The 27071-nt window shown below is 41.6% G+C and overlaps 1 long non-coding RNA gene across 1 annotated transcript; it reads left to right on the top strand.

Moving 5' to 3' along the window:
- The first annotated feature begins 166 nt into the window (after positions 1-166).
- Positions 167-25967, top strand: LOC146007109 (uncharacterized). Its single transcript, XR_014444238.1, has 3 exons — positions 167-235; positions 2086-2165; positions 25946-25967. It is a non-coding gene; the product is annotated as an uncharacterized LOC146007109 (long non-coding RNA).
- Positions 25968-27071: the final 1104 nt, after the last annotated feature.

Genomic DNA, 27071 nt, shown 5'->3' with positions numbered 1-27071 from the left:
GTTTTAGTCCTGTCCATATTAAAAACATGGAATTTGTTGTCATTTTTAAACTAAAGTATGCTTCATATCTGGCAAAATGTGGTGTTTTTCACAAATATTATGATCAATAGAATTGATCCAAGTAGTATATTTACACAATGCCATTTTTTTTTTCTTTACAAATGCAGTAGCAAATGAGAACTGTGGATCAAAAGAAACACCCATCAATGTGAATTCAGTATAGAAGTCATGACTGGTAAGAGCAAGAGCAATCAATCACGTCCTTACATACTTGCCTGGAATTTCAATCATGAGGTTGTTTGAATGGTCATATATCTCAGATGACATGCTGTGAAGTTAAATCATAATGAGTTTCAGAAGTAAAAAAAAAAACATCAAGCAAAAGTATGTTAACCATTTCCCAGAGGAAGTAATGTTTCAGTAAGCAAAATTTGTATGTTACCCACAGCATATTGTGCTTTACAACGATAGTATGTGAATAAACATTAGCATATTCTAGTGATAATCTATACATGTAGTATAGAGGGTCTACATATCCTCACACTCTAGAAGCAGCAATACAGGTATGTTTTCAATGTCACCCATCATAAATAGAAAATACATTAACAGGAAAAACAAACATAAACCATATAGAAAAACTAGAAACTGTAAAAAATACAATATATACTTATGTGGGGAGTCCAATTAGGTAGTCATAAAACTCTTTCTTATCTGGTCCTTAAGTGGTCCTTCAAATAAGATATTCTCAGAATCCATATAAACAAGATAAAGAGAAGAAACGAGAGGAGTATATAGAATAGAGATACAGTAGTATCACATTTCTATTTTCATAAATGGGAATGGTAATTTAATTTACTCATTTTCTAATATGGATATTTTTATAGTAGAAATTGTCGTAACGTACTTACCAATGTGTAGTGGATTCCACCTATGTGTAGTGGATTCCACCTATAAAGGTTTCTTTAAGAACCATTAATTCCAAGATATCCAATTTTTTTCATGAATAGCCAGAAGTCACCCAATTGTGTAGTTAAAGGAAAAGTGGGTATACCTAACTTACAGCTCAGGATACTGTGTAACTCTCCTAAGGGTATCTTTCTTGCTTTAGGACACCCAGAGGAAGACTATAAGTTTTAAGGCATTGGTGAGAGAGTGGACATCCTGTGGGGGAAAATTTTACCCCATGCAGTTAAGTGCCCCTTTACATCTACACAGTACTTAAATAAATCTTTATAAGTGGAATCTGTTCCACTTGTGTGTGAATTTGGTATGCCATTTTTTACTCAATAGATGCTCATCTTCTCATGCTCTGTGGAACCGATGATTCTGTAGCTACTATATTTAGTCTGTGTATTGTATTTTGTACATTAAATCTTCCAAATGTGTAGTCACATCTCTGTCCATTTTTTATTACATCAGTTATATCATACAAGTAGTACTGCATTAACTTGTACTTTTATGGGTGGAATGAATAAACCTTGGAAATGATTCTACTTTTTAGCCCCTTGATAGTAAAATAGTGAATGACTTTAAGAAATCAAGAGGCTCCAAAAGTGGGCCCAGCAAGATAACTCTGACATTTACCATTTTTTTGTTTTAAACTAGTACACAATGGTGCAGAGTGACAATGATAAAGGAAGGCTAGGATAGGAATAAGGGGTATAGTGTCAGATGGAAGGGGAGGGGCAGTAAAATAAACAATAAATCAAATGGGCGGTGATTAAAATAGTTTCAAGGGTCAAATATTTTAGAAAAAGATGGAGAGGACATAAATTCCCCTTTGTAAAAATGCCGGATACTGGGAGGGCAGTTTGCAAAGTAGGGTCAAAAATATGGCAGATCAGCTTAGTTTGTGGGTGGGATGCACCTGGGATTTCAGCAGGCCAGAAGTGATAATTAAGGAAAAACAAGACTGCAAAATGCATAATAAAGGTAATTATGTTCCCAATATCTAACCAAAATAGGCAGAGCATGGGACATTGCTACCATTAATGAAGATATGCGCCAACCTAATTAAAGTTCCTTTAACAGCTGGTGGATACATAGAATAACTTTTACAGTAACTTGTAGAAGTTCTTTTTGTAGGTATTCTTGCACACAAAAGAACTAGAGGCTACTCAAAAGTCAATGTGTTTCCAGTCCTCTGCATTTAGAGCATCCCCCAGGTGAGTTTCTCTTGTGTGCTTGTGTCAGGAGGGACTCCGGAGCGGGGAGGTCACCTGCAGAATACTGAGGTCCACAACATAGGATTCCCAGTCTTTCTAGTAGCTACAGGTGAAGCACTAGTAAAAAAAAAAGCTCTTGAAGGGTGATAATAACTAGGAAAGACAATGGCAAAAATATTAGTCTTTTATGCATTAGTAATATTTAGTAATATGTAATAAGTTACATTAAGTATCCCAGGCGCTCTCCTAGTTGCCATTTTCTTGATACTTAACACCAAAGGGAAAAAAATATCAATGTTATTGACTAATACATAGTTAGGTAGTATTTTATCAAGCAAGATGATAACAAAGATACAAGATTAAATAAGTTCCATAAACTTTTGCCAAGATGAAACTCCCAAATTAATTGTATTTCTTCACAATTGCTAAATATACTACTGCTGTGTTTTTTTAGTCAGTATGACTCAGCAGATCCAATATATTACAGTTTTAATCTATTTATATAGACTGTTCATTTATATAGTTAATAGTATTTATGTTCATAATTGCTATTTATCAGAGAAATTTCAAATATGCTGCCCAGAGTGGACTTCACTATTTTTTAAATAAAGTTAGTTTTTAATTTGTTATTTTAAATATAAAAAAAAACACATTTGTGTTCATAAATCTTTTTTTTGTTCAAAACAGGATTTTGCATGCCTGATACCAGTGTTTTTTGTTATAAACTGATACATGATTATATTGTAGTAGCTTACATTCTCTGGACAAGTTTTCAGACACTTATTTTAAGGTTCTGGTACTGTTTACTGTTACGTACCATCAGAGAAAAAAGAAAGTATTCATATTACCACACAGTACATTGCTACGGATTACCAAGCTGCATGATACTGTATCATCTGTAAATATTGTGCCTTAGTGAAGCTTTTACCAGCATTACCATGGCAAAACACTGCCTTGTGTACATGTAATTTGCTTTTAATTATGCCTTTTCTGTTTTGGATTTTCTTCACTTTCAAGCACTAACTGGCTGCATTGCCCTGGTGCCCCTGGGAAACACTTTCTTACGATCATTATTTACATTCTTGGCTTTTGAGAATAATTGAGGAGTTACCTGTATTTAAAAACATTACAACAGTGAGTGTTGGCAGGGATACTGCTCTCTGCGGCTTAAGGCAATCTTGTTTGGAAGGACTAAATAAAAAATGATTATACCTTTGGCTGAAACAGAAGCCTCTAAATACTGTATCCTGCAAGGTTGTGTGTACAGCTGTACATAGGTGCCGATTCTGTGGGTGCTTGAGGGCCCAAGCACCCACGGAAATTGATGTCATAATTTGAATATTGGAGACAATTGTGGTGCGTAATTTAAATCCGTACTATTTTGTGGCCACGCCCCTTTCCCATGAAGCCACTCCCCTATATTTTTGGTTTGAGCACCCACCAGCAAAAACATAAATCGGCACTTATGCAGCCGTACACCTCACTTATCCAGTGATTAAGGGGGGTATTCAATCTCCCGCAGCCATCTCCCGACGGGGGAGATGGCTGCGGGGCCCTATTCAATGCTGTCTTCCCCGACAACATTGAACAGGGGATCTCGGCAGAACGAGCCCGACTTCACAAGCAGCCGGACTAGTTTTGCCGAGAATGGCCAGGAAGTGACGAGCTCCTGGCTGCAGCTTACCTCTTCCCGGCTGCAGCTCGTGGCCACGCCCCCTTTTCGTCCTGCTGCAGGCGGGGCATTGAATCCTGTAAATTCTCAGTCGAGCTGACCGAGAACGGGACAGGGTCAAGATTGAATACCCCCTTAGTGTCAGTGATAGCAACCAGGATTTTATTCATTTTTACAGTATATTACTATTGAGTTTCATTACTAAATGTAAGATTGTGAATTCTTTCAGAGACATATCACAGGTGTGTAATAATTATCTGGATCCACAAAAAGTATTATATTTACAAAAAAAATGTACATTATATGTTTGTGTCCAATATAAGAGTTTCCTGAGCTCAAACCACCTGGTAAAACATTAGACCAGTCCCAGGAAGGTGTGTCTTCTACATGCTGGATGATGGTCTCCACTGTAGCTTCTGGTGATTTAAAACAAATTCTTGTTCTTAGCACATGTAGTTGGCATTGATTTGTGTACCAGTCCCCAGTAATTGTGGTACAGTAGCTACATAACCAGTCTTGGCCACAAAAAATAACCACAATCTTCTTAGCCATGTTGCACTCATGTTGGAACTTCTGTGGTGGTGCACTTTAAACTGGGTTGTACTTTATCTATACACTGCACTGAAAACTATTGTACACCCATCATATTGTCTGACAAATTGTGTGACAATTATTAAACAATAAATCATAAAAAAAGGAAAGCAGCACTGAAGTGTATATTGTATCTCAAATATGCCAAGTACACACTAGCAGATGAATTCTGCAGATGGGATAAATGTTGTGACAAGGATCACAAACACAGGGTCTCAGATGATGACTTTGTAGATTATTCTCATCAGCAGGTACAGCATAACAGGTGATATTCATATACAGTTAATATCACAGGCAGTAGCATACAGGCATAGCAGATAAGGATCAAATGGTTCCTATTCTAACCCACACCCCTGGCCTATCACTTGGGTAGATAGTCCACCATTGAGAGCAAGGAGACTCTGCCATGGGAAGCCTTAAATCAGGACATCCCAGGTGCTGCTGATTAAATCTGGTCTGGATCCTCCCTATTACTTCACGTGGGGAAATGCTGACTCAATGTTCTCACCTGACAGAGCCATTATAGAATCAGTGTGTGCACCCATACACACTAAGCAATTTTGAGAAAAACAGATATACAGATATATGAGTTTGACTGAACAAAATAAACTAGTAAATTAATAAAATGTATACACATTTATTAAGCAATAATGACATAGATACAGTATATGCGTATGGATGTTAAAATTGTGAATTCTCAATAAGAAAAACAGAGGGGGAATTAAAAAAATTGCTGGCATATTGCTCCAATTGATGAAAGAAATGCAACAGTTCAATGCACTTGGGTATATAATGGTTACCAGACTGAAGAGTTGTATAAGAAGAGATGCTGAAAGGATTTCCTTGTGGTAGAAATGGAAGATGTTGATATAGGGCGGGATGTACTAAGGGGAAATTTGGTAAACCCCCTGTTTTACCACATTTTCCTATGTACTAACACCCCGCCGCCACGTTTCCGCATAGTAGGGTATTGCCATCTTTGGGTGGCGATACCCTATAGAAGCCTATGGACTTATTTTCGCCACCCACCAATTCCGCCGCAAACCCGCCAACCCCCCTCTCCCCCTCCCCCTGGCTTACCTTAGTCCAGTTCCTCCTGGACCCGGAAAGTAAACCCTTCCTCCTGAAAGGAGGTCCTGAAGAAGCTTTGTGCGAAAGCGTACGCTTGACTAACTACACACCTAGTGTGTTTAAACCCCACTCTCCCTTCCCCCCTTACAAACTGTATTTTGATCTGTTGTTGGCCGGATTGGGGCTTCCGTCGGACACGGTCCCCAGCAAGTACACTGACACGGTCTCTGGCACCAGAGCCGTGCGTCTTCCTGTCTCTTCTAACCCGCACGAGCGAGGGAGTGCACACAGGCACACCTCTGATTCAGCTCTGCGGGCAGAACGCAGGTTGTGGAACCACTGGCTCCAGCAAGTCAGCGGCGGCGCTGGAGCGGTATTATATCCGTGTTCAAGCGCTTGCCAGCTGCTGCATAGAGAGCCCTGGGATCTTACTGACATACTGTTTCAAATTAGTAACAATCCCGTGTTATCCATGCAATGTGCTACAGTGATATAGCAACATAACAAAGTCAATTCAACCGTGCCTCATTAAGACTGACCATAAAACTAATAAGGGACAGTGTGTAGTGGGGTCCCACTAGGTGAGGATTTCTATCCTTTTTAAATCACTACATGTTGTCTCATGTCTTGTCTATGTCTTTTATATCTTCGCAACTATTTTAAATAAATTCATTAAAAGTCATGTTTTACTAAATTAACTCTTCTGGTGCACCAAACAAAATACACTCTTTCTCTGTCCCCCAAAGTACCAGAATGGGATTAAAAATAGGTCCTGGCGTTTAAAGTTCACAGGCCCACCTTGGTGTCAAAAGTGAAGGATGCAGCTGTGCACGTGACGAAGGCGGGCTCCGGAAAAGGGGGTGTGGGACACTCAGAAGGGGGCGTGTCCTTGAGTGTAGTGTACCACACCATATACCACGTCTATACATTATGCAACAAAATACTAGACCCCATTATGCCAAGGTGCACATTAAAAATTTACACCATAATGCCCATTACATGTTAAGCCACACATCATTATGTCCATTACATAATATGCCAAGCACCATAATGTCTATTAAAAATTATGCTACATAGTGCTGCTTACGTACATGCTCATTACCAGGGGTTCCATGTTCATTGCCATGGGTTCCATGCTCATTGCCATGTGGGATTGCATGCTCATTGCTAAGGGGGAATACATGCTTGCAGTAACTGGGGGACAGCCACCACCGGGCAGAAGTGACAGCCATTGACAGCCAGGCAGAGAGCGGGGGCTGCCCGGCTGTGTTCAGAGCACTGCAGGTCTTGGCTATTTTAAATAATACCCCTTTCACACTAGTAAATGCAGGGATTGGCCCCTTTTACACCAGCCTAGTCCCTGCATTTTCTGATGTGAGGGAGAGAGAAACCCCCCCACCCTTTTAACCGGCTATATTGTTTAACCGGCTATATCTTTGGAACCAACTGACCCATTTACATGAGACCAGTATCAAATTAAAGAACATTTGAGCGGGCTTTGAATGATTTTGGTCCCATGAAACTGGACCGTTTGGTTCGAGAGAAGAGAAATCTGCCATGAAATTACATTTCAGAAATATAAAAATCGGTTTATCCGCAATATCTCCAGAACCAATTAACCCAGGGGTGGCCAAACTGGTCCTCGAGATCGACTAACGGTCCACATTTTCCAAACCACCTAGCTGGTGCACATCTGTGGTCATTACTAACTGTCACATGCATTAATTCCTACTATAGATCCACAGGTTGCCTGAAAAACATGAACTGTTGGTAGATATTAAAGAAAGGTTGGCCACCCCTGAATTAACCCATATGGACCAGCCTGATATAAGATTGAAGGACCAGCGATTTGGGTTCAAATGTGATCAACCACGAGCTTCTGTGAGGCCAGGGGGTAAACTGTCAGCTGTCGGAACTGGATGGTGGTCGGAATTAGCAGGTCCCATGTTATCCTAGGGGGAAAACGTTTCAGCTTTGCCCGGCGGTATCTCCGGTTGGGCTTGTTGGAAAGCCCCGGTCCTCAGCTACAAAATGAGCGATGTCAGAAATAACAGAGGGGGCACGTTCCCGGGTGCCGCCCCTCCCCCCCTTAATCTGCCACTGAGGTCGGCATCCATTGAATGATTTGGTCCACCCACACAAGGTGAACTTAGAAGCTTAGAAGCGCTACATGTGAATCAGAATAAGGTCCAAGGTTCATTATACTGTTTTACATTTTAATATATACTCTATGTTTTGTTGACATGCTTCGGTAAAAAGCTGTTTAAAAAAATAAAACAGCACAATGTCACCTTTAGCTTACATGCAAGCGCTATGCATGAAGGCACCAATTGCATGTACACTTATAGGGCGAAATTTAATAGGGTGCGTTTTCTTTATTTTTGCGATTTTTTTCGCAAAAACGGCCGTTTTCGGACATTTTCCGAAAAACGCTTACTTTATATGTTGCGATTTTCGGAAAAATTTGCATTTTTTAAAGGTGCGATTTTTAGTTAGAAGAGGCGCTGAAGATGAACATCTCTGCGCCTCTCCAGTCCGTGAGCGTTTACCAGCCGGGAGCAGCGCGTCTGCCGGAGAAGATGCCGGGGTCGTCGCCGGGGACCATGTGAGTAGGATTTCCTTCCTCAGGTACCCCTTTTGGATTACTTCGGATCCTGGACCCCGGAGACATCAGCCCTGGAGCCCAGGACCCCAGACCCAGGAACCGACCTACGGGCTCAAGGTAGGTAAGTATCAGTATGTGTGAGCTGTGGATGTATTAAACTTTTATTTTTAGGGGTGTCAGTGTGTGTTTTATTTAACTATTTTTTGTACTGTGGAACTACAAGTGCCAGCGGGCCCTTTAATGCCCTGCATGCTGGGACTTGTGGTTCTCCAAGTCCCAGCATGCGGGGTAGGCTTGCTGGGACTCATAGTTCTACAGTATAAGACAATAGTTTTTATTCTTTTTTTTACACTTTTCATCAGCCCGATGCCCACCGCCCAGGGGCATCGGGGACAGCCCCGGACTTTCAGCATGGGCTGGTAAGTCCTGGAGGGGGGGGACCCCTTCATTGGGGGGGTCCCCACTTCCCCAGGACCCCTGCCCATGCTGACCAACCACGGGGATAATGCTTTGGCCGCGGGACCTTATATAATAAGTGTCCCCCGGCTGTGGCATTACCCTGCTGGCTGGTTGGGTCTGGTGCTGGTTCTTAAAATACGGGGGACCCTTGGTCATTTTGTCCCCCGTATTTTGGGAACCAGCGCCGGACCTTGAGCCTGGTGCTGGTTTCATTAAATCAAGGGAACCCCTATTTGTTTGTCCCTCTGATTTTATGATACCAGCACCGGCTTTTTGAGCCCGGGGCTGGTTATGCTTAGGAGGGGGGACCGCACGCCGTTTTTTTTTTGTTTTTTTAACACACCGCACATTACTGAAAATGTGCCGATTTTCATGACTGAAAATCACACATTTTCAGGACTTAAAAATCGCACAAAATCGCACTTTATTGCGCTATTTTGCAGCGAAATCATTAAATATGCGAAAATCGGCCCAATAACGCGATTTTAAAAAGTGCGATTTTGTTCGGTTTTTATACATGCTTAAAAATCGTGTGTCATTAAATTTCACCCATATGGTTTTTGTAATACAAAGTAGAAGATTTTCATTGCGTGCGATCATGGTTAAACCTCACATTTCTGCAAAATCAGGCAATCTACTAATAAGAAGTAAAACACTGAAAGTACATAAAACCATAAGCTTTAGACATGACAAGATTGTTATGATACATTCCAAATCAAATCATAATAAAATCTGACCTTTAAAAGGTCATTAAGCAATCCCAGTGATAGGGACCCTGAGAAATTTGAGGTTCCTGTGTGTGGCCCTACAGATGCAGTCTTTGATGATTAAAGTCAGCTGTAGGGAGTTGAATCGTCTACCTAGATTTAAACAAGAAATGCATCAGCAGTTGAAGAAAAAAAAATATTTCCCTATTTACTCTCCACCTTCACTTTACTGTACTTTCTGTCACGATTCAATGCTTAAAAAACACCTATTTACCCTCTAAATGTTTCTCCAGGCTTAGTCAGAGGCCGCTGTCATCAGGCGGATCACAGCGCAGTCTGATCGGTGCTGAGTGTACATGGTCACTCTCTCCTGCAATGTCATCCTGGTGGGGGTTGTTTGGTCGCATCTGCGGCCTTGTCAGAGCGGCACTCAGCGCTAGTCTCCCCCTCAGGCCTGTCCACGGGAATGCAGGTCTTCCCGCCAGTCACAAGCATAGGCGCCGCCATATTGAATTGGCTCAAATGATTCTCTCAGCCAATCCTGGTTAGACCATCTCTGACATCAATCCGCTACAAGCAATCATCTGCGCGCCCTACCTATAAATATGCGGAGGCTAGTCCAGGAAGTCAGTCAGTGCAATGTTGCCCTTAGAGTTACAGCATTCCTGCTTCCTCTGAGTACCTCCTGATATTTTCAGCATCTGCGGCTTTTCAATCCCCTGTAGCCTGACTTCTCCCAGTGTCCTTATTGGGATATAGCCTCAGTCATTACAGTGTTATCTGTTTCTACCTGACCCTCGAGATCCTCAGTCCTCTCTGCCTGTAATAGCCTCCTGCTCATTCCGCAGTATCATATTTACCAGTCAACACTCAGAGAGTCAACATCGATATCACCACCATTGGTAGACATCTGCTGTTACTATCAGTATCGGTGGACCTCTCTTGTGCCTGTGTTAGTGATACGCACCCGAGCATACTTATCTGCAGTGCTTTCTCAAATCAGTCTTCATCGATGGTCTGCATTGGCTAAAGCCAGTCCATACTTACCAGTGATTGACTGGCCCCAGTCGTCCAGAGACTTACTCATTACTCCTTCTTGGGGTTCCACCATTGTCCCTAGTGGTCCTACATGCAGTCTAAGCTTATTAAAGAATCCAGCTTCCGTTACACTCCAGCCCCAGTTCAAAGTCACCCCTCAGATGTGACACTTTCAGTCACAGCTAAAGATTTCTGTTTTAACGTTGGCCACTTAAAAAATTTTTAACATGGAGATTTAGTAGCTCCACCATATTGTATATGAACTTTATGTGAGGGAAAAGCACTAGGCTTTAAAGTGATGCATGGCCACAGTTTTCTCTGTGATAAAGCACTCAGCCTTGATACAGTACTGTACATCTATTTACAAAAGCATGTTGCTGTGCACTTATCAAATATCGACCAGGGTTATTGTGATTGTTTAATTTTTGCTGGAATACACAATCTATATTTATTCTACAGATATACTTCACCCACTCAACGCTACTTGTAAAGCATTAATGTTCCTTTAACTAGATTTTTATCAAAAGGAACAAACAAAATTCTGCTCTCAATTATAATAAATCAAAGAGTTCTCATAGCCCGAAACTTGCCTGTTTGTGTATACCCCTAGAGTGTACAGAAGCTAGGAAAATACATGAATTTCCTGTGATAGTGTGACCCTAGCCACAACAGTGGTGTATCTATAATGGGTGCAGTGTCCAGTGGCAGCAGTAGCATCACTGATGAAATCACCACAAAATGGCGTGATGGACATTTTTCCAGTGATCTGTGCATGTGCAGTGGAGTCTGTGCACTCTAGTCCTAAGATTCCTCAATGCTGCTGCTGGCAGCAGTGATATGAAAATGGCTGCTGCACCATTTTTCTGGAGATTTGCGCATGTATAGTAGGTCTGAGTGCTCTAGTGCTCTGAACTTACTGCTCTCGTCACTTCTTCCAGCAGTCTTCTGGGGATTTTAAAATCCTAACCATCAGTTTTTTTAGTAATTTGTAATACAAATTTTATATGGATAGTCTTTCCAGCATGGATAAATCCATCTTTTCTTTTTACCTGCAGTGTCTGTCACAGACTTGTCAAAACCTCTTTTCAGCTTTGAAGCAGTAAAGTATCAATCTGTTTCAGACTTGCAATCCGCTCGTTCTCACAGGCAATTAACATCATTGCAAATGCATAAATTCCCATGCATTTTAGTATTAGGACAATATGATTGTTTCACTCACTATGCTACTCTTCAAATATGTCTAATTCCTGTATCATTTTGATTTCCTTGTAAATCCACGAAAGGCCCATACACACTACGCCATGCTGGCCGAGGCCGATGTAGTTAACAATAGTTCACATTGATATGGAGTGTACACACTGAATGATATTGGTAAACAATATTGCGCAGTGATATTACCTGGACCAGCAGAACATGCGGGTAATTGGTTACAGTATATAGCCACATTGACCTGCATGTTCACTATACAGGAGGGTTCGTTAATGATGCACCAGAGCACACATCGTTAATGACATTGAGTGTACACACTAGAAGATAATGTAAAAGATATAGCTCAGAATGCCCATTACTACCAAGAGGCCAGGAAATCTCTATGCTCTGACAGGGATCCTGGCCATACTTTCCAGCAGGCCTTGGTGTCATGGCAAGGTAGCACTTGTGGGACTGTCTCACCGAAATTAGGACAATTGAGAGGTATGGTTTATCAGACCGAGCTAACCTGTCCTTCTAGGATTTTACCAAATGTAGTTGTTACATAGCTGGTACATGATTTCACAGACAAAGATAAAGAATTCAGGTGGACTATTCGATCTTTACTAATTATAAATATAATCAATTTTGCAACAAATATTGCCACTAAATGTGTGAAAAATGTTACATACTGTAGATAATAAAGACAAAGCGTTATAAAGTGCTGACAATAAGTGTGACATTAGTGGTGCGTTGCTCTGACTGGGCTGTACAACAATGTAACACTTATTTTCAGCACCTTATAAAACTTTGCTTTTGATCTACAGTATATAACATTTTTTACACATTTTGAACAGAAAATAACTTCGGATAAATACTCTGTTTTATCTCTTTACGAATATCTGTTCTGTTTTACTTTTAGTTGTAATTAAATGTTTTTTCTCCCTTAGGATATTTTTTTACATTTTGGGGGATATTTTTGTAATGAAAGCAAGCAGGTCTCTCCTTGTTTTTACAGATAGACTGCTTTTCCTATGGTTCATACAGCTGAGAATTGTTTTACACCATTGTGGAAAGTTGAAAGGTCTGTTCACACAGGATTCCGCTGAGAACATTTATGATTTCATTACATTTTGCAAAGATGATTCTGATGGATGAAATGAGGTACATGTCAGTAGTTTTCAGTGCAGAAAACAGTGAATAAAAAACAGAAAGTAGACTATTCAATCCCTCATATATAGCACCTTTTTCTGCAGTGAAACCAAGCATGTTATTGTCAGAAATAGTCTGTTACATAGTATTGCAGGAAACAATAGGAATTTTATGTGAGGGAAGCTCTGTGCCAGACCTCTTCCAGCATGAGGAGAACTGTCCCACAACACTAATAGTGCCTTCAATTTATACTAGTAAGCATACACCTGCGCAGTGGCATATCTATAATGGGTGCAGCGTGTTCTCAATTAGTCATGTGACTGTCTGTAGGCATACCCTGTGATATGTGCGCTGAGTGACTTTTTACAAAATGATACACACTAATGATCAATTGACATGAACATCTGCATTTTGTGCCCTTAAAACTATGGTTTTGTCCTCAATCCTCATTACTGTATTGACATCAAATAGGCCCTCCCAGTGTGACAGGTTATGAGAGACTTTGCTAGTAATCTTCAACATATTGGTCAACATTTTAATATTCCCCTCACAGAGACTATTGGGGTTAGATCTGGAGTGATTTGCACAATATGCATGCCGCTCTGCATATCGCTGGATAAAGAAGAAGGCACAGGACTATTTGGACATGGTTCTCTGAGAATTGCATCACTTCGTCCCATCATCACATCACCCAATTCAGTAATAAGTGCACGGAACACAAGAGAGTGATCTCCTGTAACCACTCCTGTCATCAAGGTGAATAATGAAGGAACGGTGATAAAATGTCTATAGACCAGTGGTTCCTACACTTTTTCAATCATGATGTCCTGGTTTCTCTTTGAGGAATTTAAAATAAAATATTTAAGTAAGTCTATAGCACACCGTTTGCGAACCACCGCTATAGACATTACTACATTTTAAAAACATAAACTTAAATGTAGATAATAAAGAAAAAGTTAATATTTTCAGTGGTTGTAACCAAATGTGTATCCACCCAGATCCTGTCAGATTGGGAGAAACTGAATTTCCGTGAAAAATGTACAATTGTGTGTAATACTGCGCTTCAGCTAATGTATACAATATATTTCATAATAGTACCTGTAAAACAATTTAAAAATGTGAAAAATGTTACCCATTTATGGTGTTTTCAATGGTTTGAGTGTTACATATGTAAGTAGTATATATGAAAATTAAGGTGCAGTTTTACCTTGAAAAAAAAAAAATTAAGACAATAAATAATTAATATGTAAAATGAAATAAAAATGCAATAAATGCATACAAATATACCAATGGATATTATGTTTTATCTTTCCAAGATATGGGAGTTACTTAGTTTAATTGGGTTTTGTCTCTCTCTGCATACAGTTGTACTGCAAGTAATGGGACATGAGGAAATGGACTTTGTGTAATCAGACTGAACAGAGACTTGCACTTTATATTGCATTTGAAGCCTCTTCAGTTCTGTGAGATGGAAGAGATGTTTGCAGCAAATGAGAGAATGCTTCTGGTGGGAACACTTTCATGTAACAGAGATCAAAAGGAGTTTGCCTTCTATCTTCCTGTGGACAAGAGAGTACCACACACAGGCAAACTGCTATCAAATGAAGCTGAAGCCTGGCATTTTAGTTACATTCATCACACAGACAATAATTGGGTGCATATCTGTTATTATAAGCTGACACCAAATAAATCATCTTTTTGTTTAATGGTGTAATACAACTTCAGGTGACATTAAACATGACACAAAGCCCAGACAATAAACAGTTATTTATCATAAATAGTAATAATAATATGAAAGTGGTGGTATACTCTTCAATATATTATATTATCCTTTATTTATATGGTAACACAAGGGATTTGTAGTGCCAAATTACAGAGCACATAAATGTATCAGCTAAACAGTGACTTAAAGTTGAATATTAATGGGGTGTTGGAAGGTCATCGGAATCCCGACTGTTTAAATGTCCGACAGTCGGAATCCCGACTGACAGGGGCTATCCTCCCTTGTGTAGGTCCAATGATAGTATACTGACTACCGCAATCCCGACTGTCAACCCGCCACACCACACCTGACTTGAGGTCAAGTTCAGGGTACATAAACATAGCTGGAGCAGAAGAAGACACTGGAATATATGTCAGCATGGCAGAAAAGTAAGTAAGAGAAGAAAAAGCACATGGGGTAGAGGACCCTGCTTGTGAGAGCTTACATTCTATATGAATTGCTCTTATATAATGTATGCTAAACATATGATAGCAAACCATAAAGGTGACAGGAGCATGTACCCAAAATGGAATGATAAAACAATTTAGCTAGCAGGGAGAGAATGTGCAACATTTTGTAAAAAAAACTATGCGGTACACTACTTGGCAATGACACCAAAAAAGCATGAAATTCTCACATCGACCTATTCATGTGTCAAACTTATCCATGTCGACCTTTTGTCTGTGTCAATCTTTTTTTCCATTGTTGACCTTGTGCATGTCAACCTTTTAGCGTTGACTCATTGACTGTCAACTTTGACAATTTCAACCCTATGATCTATTCCCCTATTCCTATATAGCCTATTCACCCTGATTGCCAAAACGACACCCCTCATTTATACCCATTGCATCAAAACATGATTTGCTCAGGTGCAAATTTGTATCCTTCAGCTGGATTTGCTCCTAATTTTGAGTAAAATCAGAATGTATATTAAATATTGTGTGCCACCAATTCATGATTTCCCCCTGGAATGAGAGATCGAGGCATCCACTGTTGGTGGATAGGCAATTTGCTTATTTTGGGCCTTCCCTGGGAATCATCACTATTTGTGCAGCATTTTAATTGATATTCTCTGTTGTATTTGCAACAAATGAAGTTGATTGTGTTGTGTGTGTCTTGGTAGCAGAAGACAACTGGTTGAGCATCATACATTACAAACACAAAGGAGATATTGACTAGATGTAAATGTTAGTTATGGCAGCTATACCAGGCATACTATGCAGTAGAGTGGCATTGGGTAAGGGATGCTTAGACTTGGCATGTGAAGCAGGTGGTTGGTAGTTTATGATCAAAGAACTAACTACTCTGCATGAGACTTTTCAACCCTCACTTTTATAGCAGTAACACTTGCTGGGAAGTACTATTATTAGTCTTCCCAACACTGATATAACTGTAATAAAGCATGACTGTAGGGCAATTCTTTCAAGAAAAGGAAAGTTCATACTAAATACTTTCCACTGAGGTCAGCACATGGACAGAGTTAAAGGTCAAGTTGATAACTATTGAGCACACTGTATATAGCTGTGCACCAAAGAACCTTTCTGGAAGTAAATGTTTTGGATGACTTCATGCGGAACCTTAATTGGGGAAAGTATGGCTGAAGAGGTCACTGAGCAATGCAACCCTGGGTACACATCAGATATAAAATCTTCCACATTATCCTGTGTGTACACACTATGGTACACTCCTATGAGTCATCCATCGCATCTTCAGGTTGGCCTTGCATGCAGCTCAATCTGATGATATCCCCAAGCAGTGTGTGTGCACTACCTACTGTACATTGATACCTGATATATTGTTGGCAATCAAAGGACCTAATGATACACAATGCACTACAGTATATTGTTTGACTGGGAGTTCAAGGGAAATTGTTGATGACATTGTGTTGTCTGCACATCGTCTGATATGTAAAGAACATAAGAGGAATAAGTGGTAGGTAGGAAGTGACAATTCGTTTTTGGGGGACGTTCCCACATCAACTCAACTTCTTTCTATCATTTTCTACAATGAAAAAGAGAAAATATAGCTAGTATCTGATTGGTTGCCATGTGCAACACTATCACTATTCAATTTCAGAAGCTTGTACAGTAAATCTACTCTCATGTCTTCCTGCATGTCACGTTGTGTGAGCTGGCTGAAGCACCAGCCGGAGTGTAAAGGAGGCTGGGTGCTTTAATGTAGGGCTGTTGCATGAACGACAGACTGGAGTGAAGCAATTGAATAAAATTAAACCTTTTTTAATGAAGATACTGCGGTACAAAGATATGAATGATGGCACAATGAATTACTGTAGATTTTGGTTAGAATGAAAGAAGACAATAATAAATAATACTTATTGAAGAAGCTTGAAGATGATTAGGAGATTGGATGATTTGAAGATTGGATGATTTGAAGATTGGATGATTGGATGGTTTGAAGATTGGATGATTGAATGATTTGAAGATTGGATGATTGGATGATGATAAAGAAGATTGGATGATTGGATGAAGATAAGAAGGAATTAAACTGAGATGAAGACCAGTTGGAATATTGTGCTGAATGAGGTCGTAGCTGCCAGAACCAGGGATGCTGGCCACGGATATAACCATTAGGAAGCTAGGAGGAAGATGACACCCTTTGGGGGGTTAACCTTCTCCTTGTCCTAATTGGCGTCAGAAGATCTCCGTAGACGGATATGGTGAAGCAGTGGACGACCAGCAGAAAGATCAGGATAGACTTTAACCCAGGAAGACGAAGAGTCAGCCTGCAGCCGATACTGCAGGAATAGCCAGGATGCACAATGCTGCTAACAGATGGACAACATTGTACTGACTGCCGGTCTGGCCTGGCTAGTCAGTATTTAAGGGTGGAGCTGACGACTGATTGGCTGCGCGAGTGACATCACGATTGTAGCCGCGCAGCATAGGCTGTGGAAACCAGGAAGATGTCCGCCGCGACAGAAACCAGCCGGCGGAGTATATAACGCGGAGGCGCTGCAGCCGGCGCTTTCCAGTCTGAGGCCTAGAATGATGCGGACACCATCATGGCGGATCATGCCTCACCCTACCCGGAGCCAACACGCCAGGACACTGTACACCACAGCTGACACCCAGCAGATGGACACGGAGCCCGGGTGACAGAGGGATAGAATGTAACCAGTCGGCGTTGGCATCAGGTGACATGAGCCCCAGGGCAGAGGGTATAGCGCCCATTCAAACCCCCCCAATCCCCCGCAGCCTTACCTTTTGCGCTGGTCCCGGCGGCTCCGTTCTTCTGCTGAGGACCACCACAAAATGGCCGCCCCCATACAGCAGACAGTTTCAGAGAACAGTGTTTTATATGGGGGCGGCCATTTTGTGGTGGTCCTCAGCAGAAGAACGGAGCCGCCGGGACCAGTGAAATAGGTAAGCCTGCGGGGGATTGGGGGGAGGTGTAACTAAAGCACCGCAGCCCCCGGCGCCCCCATATGCACAGCGCCCCCCCCCCACGGTGGCGGGGGCTACGGTGCTATTGTTACGCCAGTGCCCATAGTGTTTTCGGGTCAACAACAAGTGCTTTTTAGTAGAGATGTGCAGACTCAGATTCCAGAGATCTGAGCCCCCACAGACGTCATCATTCCGAGCCCGGTTCCGAGCAGCGCTCGGAGCTTCCGTCTGACTCGGGTCCGTCGGCGTGGTCAGAACGTCATCTCCCGGAGCTGGATTTCGTGAGGCTTTAAATAGCGGCTGCTGCGCCCGCCATCTTCACTCCAGTCTAGTAGTGGGTTGGGAGAGGGTGTGTTGGTGCTGCTGCTGGGGCTTAAACTTGAGCTTGACCTTGAACGCAATATTTTTTATTCGCTGGGGCTGTCTCTCAGTGCTGCTGTGTAGTCTAACTGTGTACTTGTAGTACTACCAGTGGCGGATTCAGGGGGGGGGGCACCCGGGCACGTGCCCCCCCTGTCATTTATTTTGTAGCTGAGGACCAGGGCTTTCCAACGAGCCCAGCCCTGTGTCTCTAGCCCCCCGGGAACCGGAGATATTTCCTGGCAAACCTGTAACATTTTTTACCCCTAGGATAATATGGGACCCGTCAATTCCGACCCCCACCCGGTTCCGACGGCTGCCAGTTCCCGCCCTAGCATCACAGAAGCTTGTGGTTGATTTCATTCAATTCCAAATCGCTGGGCCTTCAATATGATACCAGGCTGGTCCAAATCAGTCAATCGGTTCCAGAGATATTGCGTGTAAACCGATTTTTTTATTTTTTAAATGTAATTTCATGGCTGTTCATGTTCTTTGAGGGCAGATTACTCTGGAACCAAACGTTCCAGTTTCACTGGACCAAAATCATTCAAAGCCCACTCAAAAGTTCTTTAATATGATACTTGTCTCATGTAAATGGGTCAGTTGGTTCCGAAGATATAGCCGGTTAAATTCGATAACTGGTTAAAGGGGGGAGGGGTGGTTTTCTCTCCCCCTCACACCAGAAAATGCAGGGACTAGGCTGGTGTAAAAGGGGCCAACCTGGGAATGCATTTTCTGGTGTGAAAGGGGTAATATTTCAAATAGCCGGGACCTGCAGTGCTCTGAATACAGCCAGGCTCTGCCACTGTCAGTGGCTATCACTTCTGCCTGGCGGCTGTCCCCCATTTACCACGAGCATGTATTCCCCCTTGGCAATGAGCATGTAATCCCACATGGCAATGAGCATGGAACCTCTGGCAATGAGCATGGAACCCTTGGCAATGAGCATGTAGAGAAGCAGCATTTATGTATCATAATTTTTAATAGGCATTATGGTGTTTGGCATAACACATAATGGACATAATGGCGTGTAACTTAACGTGTAATGGACATTATGGTGTAAATGTTTAATGCGAGCCTTTGGTGTCCCTGTTTATGAAGTGTATTGTGAGTTTTGGCTTAATCTGTGTGGCATTATGTGAATTTTGACACAATCCATTTGGCATTATGTGAATTTTGGCTCAATCCGTGTGTGTTGTTATGTAAATTTTGGCTCAATCCATGTGGCATTATGTGAATTTTGTCTCAATCCATGTGGCATTATGTGAATTTTGGCTCAATCCATGTGGCATTATGGGACTTTTGGCTCAATCCGTGTGGCATTATGTGAATTTTGGCTCAATCCATGTGGCATTATGTGAATTTTGGCTCAATCCGTATAGCATTTTATGCATTTGGCTCAGTCCGTGTGGCATTATGTGAATTTTGACACAATCCATTTGGCATTATGTGAATTTTGGCTCAATCCGTGTGTGTTGTTATGTAAATTTTGGCTCAATCAATGTGGCATTATGTGAATTTTGACACAATCCATGTGGCATTATTTGAATTTTGGCTCAATCCATGTGGCATTATGTCAATTTTGGCTCATTCCATTTGGCATCATGTGTAAGGGGCAAGTATAATGGGGTCTAGTATTTTGTTGCATAATGTGTAGAAGTTGTATATGGTGTTGACACGCCCCCTGTTGAGTGGCCACACACCCTTTTCCGGAGCGCGCCTTTGGCGTGCGCACAACTACATCCTTCACTTTTGTCGCCATGGTGGGCCTGCGTACTTTAAATGCCAGGGCCTATTTTTAATTCCATTCCCACCCTCTCCTGCCGCTCTCTTAGCATGTACACTGCCACCACTAACACCGCCCCTCACCCACCCAAACCCTTTTTTATCATGGTGCCCCCCCTGTCATTTTATCCTGGATCCGCCCCTGAGTACTACTGTCTCCTCTGTGCGGTCTACCTTTATTCGCTGGTGCTGTCTCCCTCAGTGCTACTGTGTGCTCTGTTCTCCTCTCTGCTTAGGGTGGGCTCTCCCTAGCAAGGAGGACAGTCTAACTGTGTACCTGTCTCCTCTGTGCTGGGGCCTACCTCTGGTGCTGTGCTGTAATATTATATATTATATTAATAATTAATTATATTATATATATATAGTCCACTGGTGCTGCCTGCACTGAATCTGCCAGTATTATTTACTCAGTCCACTGTTGCCACTGGCAGTGCTACTGCCTAAGTGTACCTACCTAGTACATATTAGGCTGCTATATATAATTTAATTAAAAAATAATACTTGTGCTGTGTCGGACTGTAAAAAATAATTCCATGCTGCTGGTGCACTGACGTGTGCCACTGTTTGCCACTGCCAAGCAGTACCTAATAATAAAATGAATTATAATAAATTCTGCTGGTGCACATATACTAGTATTGTTGACGTAACTACCTGCTTGTGCCTAGTACTGCCGTATCTACCTGTCTGGTGCCTAGTACTGCCGTATCTACCACTGCAGTGCCACTCTTAGATGAGCCATGTGTTTGTGCCGCACACTTGTGTGGCTTAGCATAGTTATCCAGCTACCTCAGTACAATCTTTTGCATTAAAAACAATATTGTGAGGTGTGAGGTGTTCAGAATAGACTGAAAATGAGTGGAAATTAATGTTATTGAGGTTAATATAGCATAGGAGCAAAAAAGAAATCTGCGATTTTAGCAGTTTTTATGCTTTTTTAACAAAAAAATCAGAACCCAAAGAATCCAAAAACAAAACACTTAGGAGGTGTTTTGCCAAAACCCATTAGAACCGAAAACCTCAAGGTAATCAGAACCCAAAACCCGAAAAGTGGCCGGTGCACATCCCTACTTTTTAGTCAAGCGATTGTGAAAATTGAAGTTTTTCTCTCAGGTGATCCTAATTTTTGAAATGATACTATTTTTTTAAATCTGGCAATCCTTAATTAAGAAAAATTTGTGAAAAAATATATATATATTTTTCTCCTAATATTCTAGGGTTAGGGATTGAACCATTTATCTGACCCTAGTGCTGAAAATAAGAATATACATATGTTTTTTAATACTTGATATTTTGCTGAAAATTAAATTGTTTGACTGCTTAAAACGGAGGGGGGGGGGTAGGTAACTTTTTAAGATATGGAGTTTTAAAAAAAAATGTTGCTATTGGGTCGTATTATTTACAATTACACCACTGAATAAGGAAGCACATGCTCTAGTAAGTCATTCACCACAAGACAGAGCCAGCACCATACACATAGCAGTGTGCATAAAAGAGGTTGCATAGCCAAAGTCTTGAAGCTAGTTGGTCCATGTCAGTAATCTAATGGGACGAGGGGGTGTCAAGTCTCTGGAGGTCTGCTTGGGGTACGTTGAGATTCATGGCATTCGGACAGCACACATCAAAAACCATATGCCAGATGACACCTGGTGAAAGATTATTTTCGATTGGATAGAAACCTGTCTTGCAAAGTTATCTGTGATAAGAAGTTTATGCAAAAAGTGACCCTGAAAGTAGTATGTGTTGTGTATGTGTATGGAACAATATTCCAGTGACATCAATGATCTTAGTCTGAACGTTACTGTGGTATTTACTGCTGTGTTATTTCTGATGAATGTGTTACAGCTTTGAAGTTGTCAAAGTAATGAGATGTGACAGAGATATCAATAAACACTGATTATTTTGAGCTTTGAGTGGGATGGCATGTCACATGATAAGAAATAGCACAAGCTGCCACAGAGAATTTGTCCATTCTACATAGGCATTGGACACACAATATTGTATAATCTTACCTTCTCTTAACTCTGTTTTCTATATCCTGGTTTCTCTTTACCAAGCATAATGTGGGTAATGGGCAGCTGGAAATACACGCTCATTTTGAATCCTGAGCCTGCAGTTTGAATGAATTGTGGTGCATGGTTATAAGCTTTAAACATAATCTATTTCTCTGTAGAACTCTGTATTATATCGTGACCATAGCCAACAGAAAACTGTTGTATAAAATTATATTTACACCGAGGGGAGTAGAGAGAAAACCATAATGTGCCCATGGCAATTAGCAGGGAAATAGAGGGGGGGAGTTCATGGCCTAAAAAGGGGGCAATTACTGTAAGTCTCTCCACAAGCAGAGCCATTCTAATCCAGGAGGGGCAGGGTGTCACGGGAGAGAGAACTCGCTTCCTGCCTTGCCTTCACCTCCTCGGCCAGTGCCATCTTTCCAGTAATATTTGTGAATATGGTGCTTGTTTGACAGCAAGGACTCTGGCAAAGTGCTTTCAATGTGGGGGAAGGCATCCTTTCCAAAGATAGCACTGGGGAGACGGCGCTGGCTTAATTATAGATTTACTCAGGATAGGAGAAGTCCAGGCCATTAGTACCACCTCAGCGCCATTGCCTACAACTAAAAAGAGTCATCCACATCTGAATTATTACCGATATAATTACAGGTTCAGTATCACTTATCCAAATTGCTTGGGACCAGATGAATTTTGGATAATGGATTATTCCGTATTTCAGCATATTTTTAGATATCAATGATATATCTTGAGGTATCTTGCATGTATGTTGTACACACACATCAAACACATGAAATACACAGAAATATATTTTATGTGTGCATGAAACAAGGATTAAAAACATGAAACAAAGTTTGTGTACTATGCTAAGCAATCATTTTCTTGCACATATTTAGTGCCAGTTAAATATAATGACCAGAGTAGCACTGTTACAGTTGACCCCAGTAGTGCCAGTCAAATACTGTATCATGTTCTCAGCAGTGCTTACAGATGTCTCCAGTAGTGCCAATCACATATCATGTCCTCAGTAGTGCTGTTACAGATGTCCCCAGTAGTGCCAGTCACATATCATGTCCTCAGTAGCGCTGTTACAGATGCCCCCAGTAGTGCCAGTCACATATCATGTCCTCAGTAGTGCTGTTACAGATGTCCCTAGTAGAGCCAGTTACATATCATATCCTCAGTAGTGTTTTTCCAGATGTTCCCAGTAGTGCAGTTACATATCATGTCCTCAGTAGTGTTGTTCCAGATGTCCCCAGTAGTGCCAGTCACATACTGTACCATGTCCTCAGTAGTGCTGTTCCAGATGTCCCTAGTAGTGCCAGTCACATATCATGTCCTCAGTAGTGCTCTTCCAGATGTTCCCAGTAGTGACAGTTACATATCATCTCCTCAGTAGAGTTTTTCCAGATGTTCCCAGTAATGCAGTTACATATCATGTCCTCAGTAGTGCTGTTCCAGATGTCCCCAGTAGTGCCAGTCACATATCATGTCCTCAGTAGCGCTGTTCCAGATGTCACCAGTAGTGCCAGTTACATATCATGTCCTCAGTAGTGCTGTTCCAGATGTTCCCAGAAGTGGAATTTACATATAGTGTCCTCAGTAGTGATGTTTCAGATGTTCCCAGTAGTGCATTTACATATCATATCCTCAGTAGAGTTGTTCCAGATGTCCCCAGTAGTGCCAGTCACATATCATATCCTCAGTAGCGCTGTTCCAGATGTCACCAGTAGTGCCAGTTACATATCATGTCCTCAGTAGTGCTGTTCCAGATGTTCCCAGAAGTGGAATTTACATATAATGTCCTCAGTAGTGCTGTTCCAGATGTTCCCAGTAGTGCAGTTACATATGATATCCTCAGTAGAGTTGTTACAGATGTTCCCAGTAGTGCAATTACATAGCATGTCCTCAGTAGTGCTGTTACAGATGTCACCAGTAGTGCCAGTCACATATCAAGTCCTTAGTAGTGTTGTTCCATATGTTCCCAGTAGTGCAGTTACATATCATGTAGTAGTGCTGTTCCAGATGTCCCCAGTAGTGCCAGTCACATATCATGTCCTCAGTAGCGCTGTTACAGATGTCACCAGTAGTGCCAGTTACATATCATGTCCTCAGTAGGGCTGTTCCAGATGTTCCCAGTAATGGAAGTTACATATCATGTCCTCAGTAGTGCTGTTCCAGATGTTCCCAGTAGTGACAGTTACATATCATGTCCTTGGTAGTGCTGTTCCAGATGTTCCCAGTAGTGGCAGTTACATATCATGTCCTCAGTAGTGCTGTTACAGATGTCACCAGTAGTGCCAGTTACATACCATGTCCTCAGTAGTGCTGTTCCAGATGTTCCCAGTAGTGAAAGTTACATATCATGTCCTTGGTAGTGCTGTTCCAGATGTCCCCAGTAGTGCCAGTCACATATCATGTCCTCGGTAGTGCTGTTACAGATGTATCCAGTAGTGCCAGTCACATATCATGTCCTCAGTAGAGCTGTTACAGATGTCCCCAGTAGTGCCAGTCACATATCATGTCCTCAGTAGCACTGTTCCAGATGTCCCCAGTAGTGCCAGTCACATATCATGTCCTCAGTAGTGCTGTTCCAGATGTTCCCAGTAGTGCCAGTTATATATCATGTCCTCAGTAGTGCTGTTCCAGATGTCCCCAGTAGTGCCAGTCACATATCATGTCCTCAGTAGTGCTGTTACAGATGTCCCTAGTAGTGCCAGTGACATACAGTATCATGTCCTCAGTAGTGCTGTTACAGATGTCACCAGTAGTGCCAGTCACATATCATGTCCTTAGTAGTGTTGTTCCAGATGTTACCAGTAGTGCAGTTACATATCATGTAGTAGTGCTGTTCCAGATGTCCCCAGTAGTGCCAGTCACATATCATGTCCTCAGTAGCGCTGTTACAGATGTCACCAGTAGTGCCAGTTACATATCATGTCCTCAGTAGTGCTGTTCCAGATGTTCCCAGTAATGGAAGTTACTTATCATGTCCTCAGTAGTGCTGTTCCAGATGTTCCTAGTAGTGCAGTTACATATCATGTCCTCAGTAGTGCTGTTCCAGATGTCACCAGTAGTGCCTGTTACATATCATGTCCTCAGTAGTGCTGTTACAGATGTTCCCAGTAGTGACCATTATATATCATGTCCTCTGTAGTGCTGTTCCAGATGTTCCCATTAGTGGCAGTTACATATATTGTACTCAGTAGTGCTGTTCCAGATGTCCCTAGTAGTGCCAGTCACATATCATGTCCTCAGTAGTGCTGTTCCAGATGTCACCAGTAGTGCCAGTCACATATCATGTCCTCAGTAGTGATGATCCAGATGTCCCCAGTAGTGCCAGTCACATATCATGTCCTCAGTAGTGCTGTTACAGATGTCACCAGTAGTGCCAGTTACATATCATGTCCTCACTTGCTGGAATAATTTGGATAACGGATACTTGGATAAGGGATACTCAACCTGTATTAATAATGAGAACTCACTAGCACCTGTATAGTTATGCTATCAGAAAGAACACACTGAGAAATGTGCACATTCAGGGGTACATTTACTAAAGTACAGGTTTTAAAGAAATGGAGATGTTGTCCATAGCAGATCTTCCTCTTTACTAAAGCATTTCCTTAATGTCCCTTTGGTATCTCTGTATTTTATGAAAAGCTTTCCTTTACTTCATTGTTTATGTTCTGTATTATGTTCATACTGTCTGCTAAGCCCCTTGAGTCCTGTTGGAGAAAGAACGCTATATAAATACAATTGTTGTTGTTGTTGTTATTATTATAATACATGTATAGAAATACAAAGCACTTGTTGAAAAATGCATAAATTACTAGAATAAATATTATCACAATTTATCACACATAAACATTCACTATTTGGCATCATAAAAACCTTAATAAACTCTGTGTAACAGTCATAGGGGTAAATTTACTAAAGCTTCTAAAAATTTCTATCATTTATCTATTGCATCCTAGAAAATGAAAGACACAATCTGATAGTGGCATGCCTTGATAAAGAGCAGCAGCTCGAAATGTGTCGGCAGAAGAGCGCCCCCCCCTTTCTTGTTTGAAGGTGTCTTTGTGGCGATGGTTGTGAAAGAAGGTAAAAACAAAAGGTATCACTATCTGTGCCACTCGATTTAGCACAATTTTGTTTTGGACCCTAAATCTAACCTCCTTCATTGCCCGGCAGACAGATCTTTTTAAATTTTCTTTATTCATTTTACTTTGTATATGTAAATAAAATTTCCCTTTTTATGCAAACCCAAGGAGTGGATTAAAATTTAATGAAAAGTCACCTTCGCTACCGGGCAAAAGATACCTTTTGAGGAGTGTCAACACGAGACCCACCGTGAGTAGGATATGCATCCGCTTTGCCACTAGAAAAGATACCTTTATAAGTGTCAAGCACTTTATTCATGTGTAAGTCAGGTATGCCTTCTTGCCTGCACATCATGAGTGCTTAACCATCACCTGTTCTACATGTGACTGATATGATATACTTAAATCCAAATTCTATTCTATGTCTCCACCATATGAATATAACAAATACGGAAGGTGACAGAAGGACGTCTCAGCAGTGGGAACAACGCGAATAAGATAAGTATTATCAAGACTTTCAGCAACATTCAGCGCCCTCATTTTCTTAACCACACCCCCTCATCCAGTTTTTCCAACAGGGTCAATTGAGATTGCCCAAGGTTTCAAAAGTAAGGCAGTAGAATCCTAGGAGTGCCCCACTATTCTCACAAAAATTTCACACAGGCCGGACATTATGTTGTCATGCCACTTGATGTCAGTGGAGCCGCGAAGATGAGCAAAAGGGTGGGTTGGAGATTCAAGGGGTGTAGCTGCAGATTTGCAGGGAGGAGAGCTGTCGAGCCCCAGGGAAGAAGGCCAGAGATTCCTAGGGAGGGGTGGCTGAAATAACATGAGGAAGGAGGTGTGATATAAAGGGAAGTAGGTTGGAGGGACATAGGGAGGAGATGGCCAACTAACCTGTACTTCCTGGGGAGTGGTGGCTCCAAAAACATATATGTGATGGGCACAATATTTCTTATGTTGGTCCTGTGGGCAAGAATAAAAGAGTACGGTAAGGGAC

The sequence above is a fragment of the Crinia signifera genome, chromosome 6 (assembly GCF_055691185.1).
Source record: "Crinia signifera chromosome 6, ASM5569118v1, whole genome shotgun sequence".
Lineage (NCBI taxonomy): Eukaryota > Metazoa > Chordata > Amphibia > Anura > Myobatrachidae > Crinia > Crinia signifera.
This window is presented reverse-complemented; position numbering and strand designations above follow the sequence as displayed.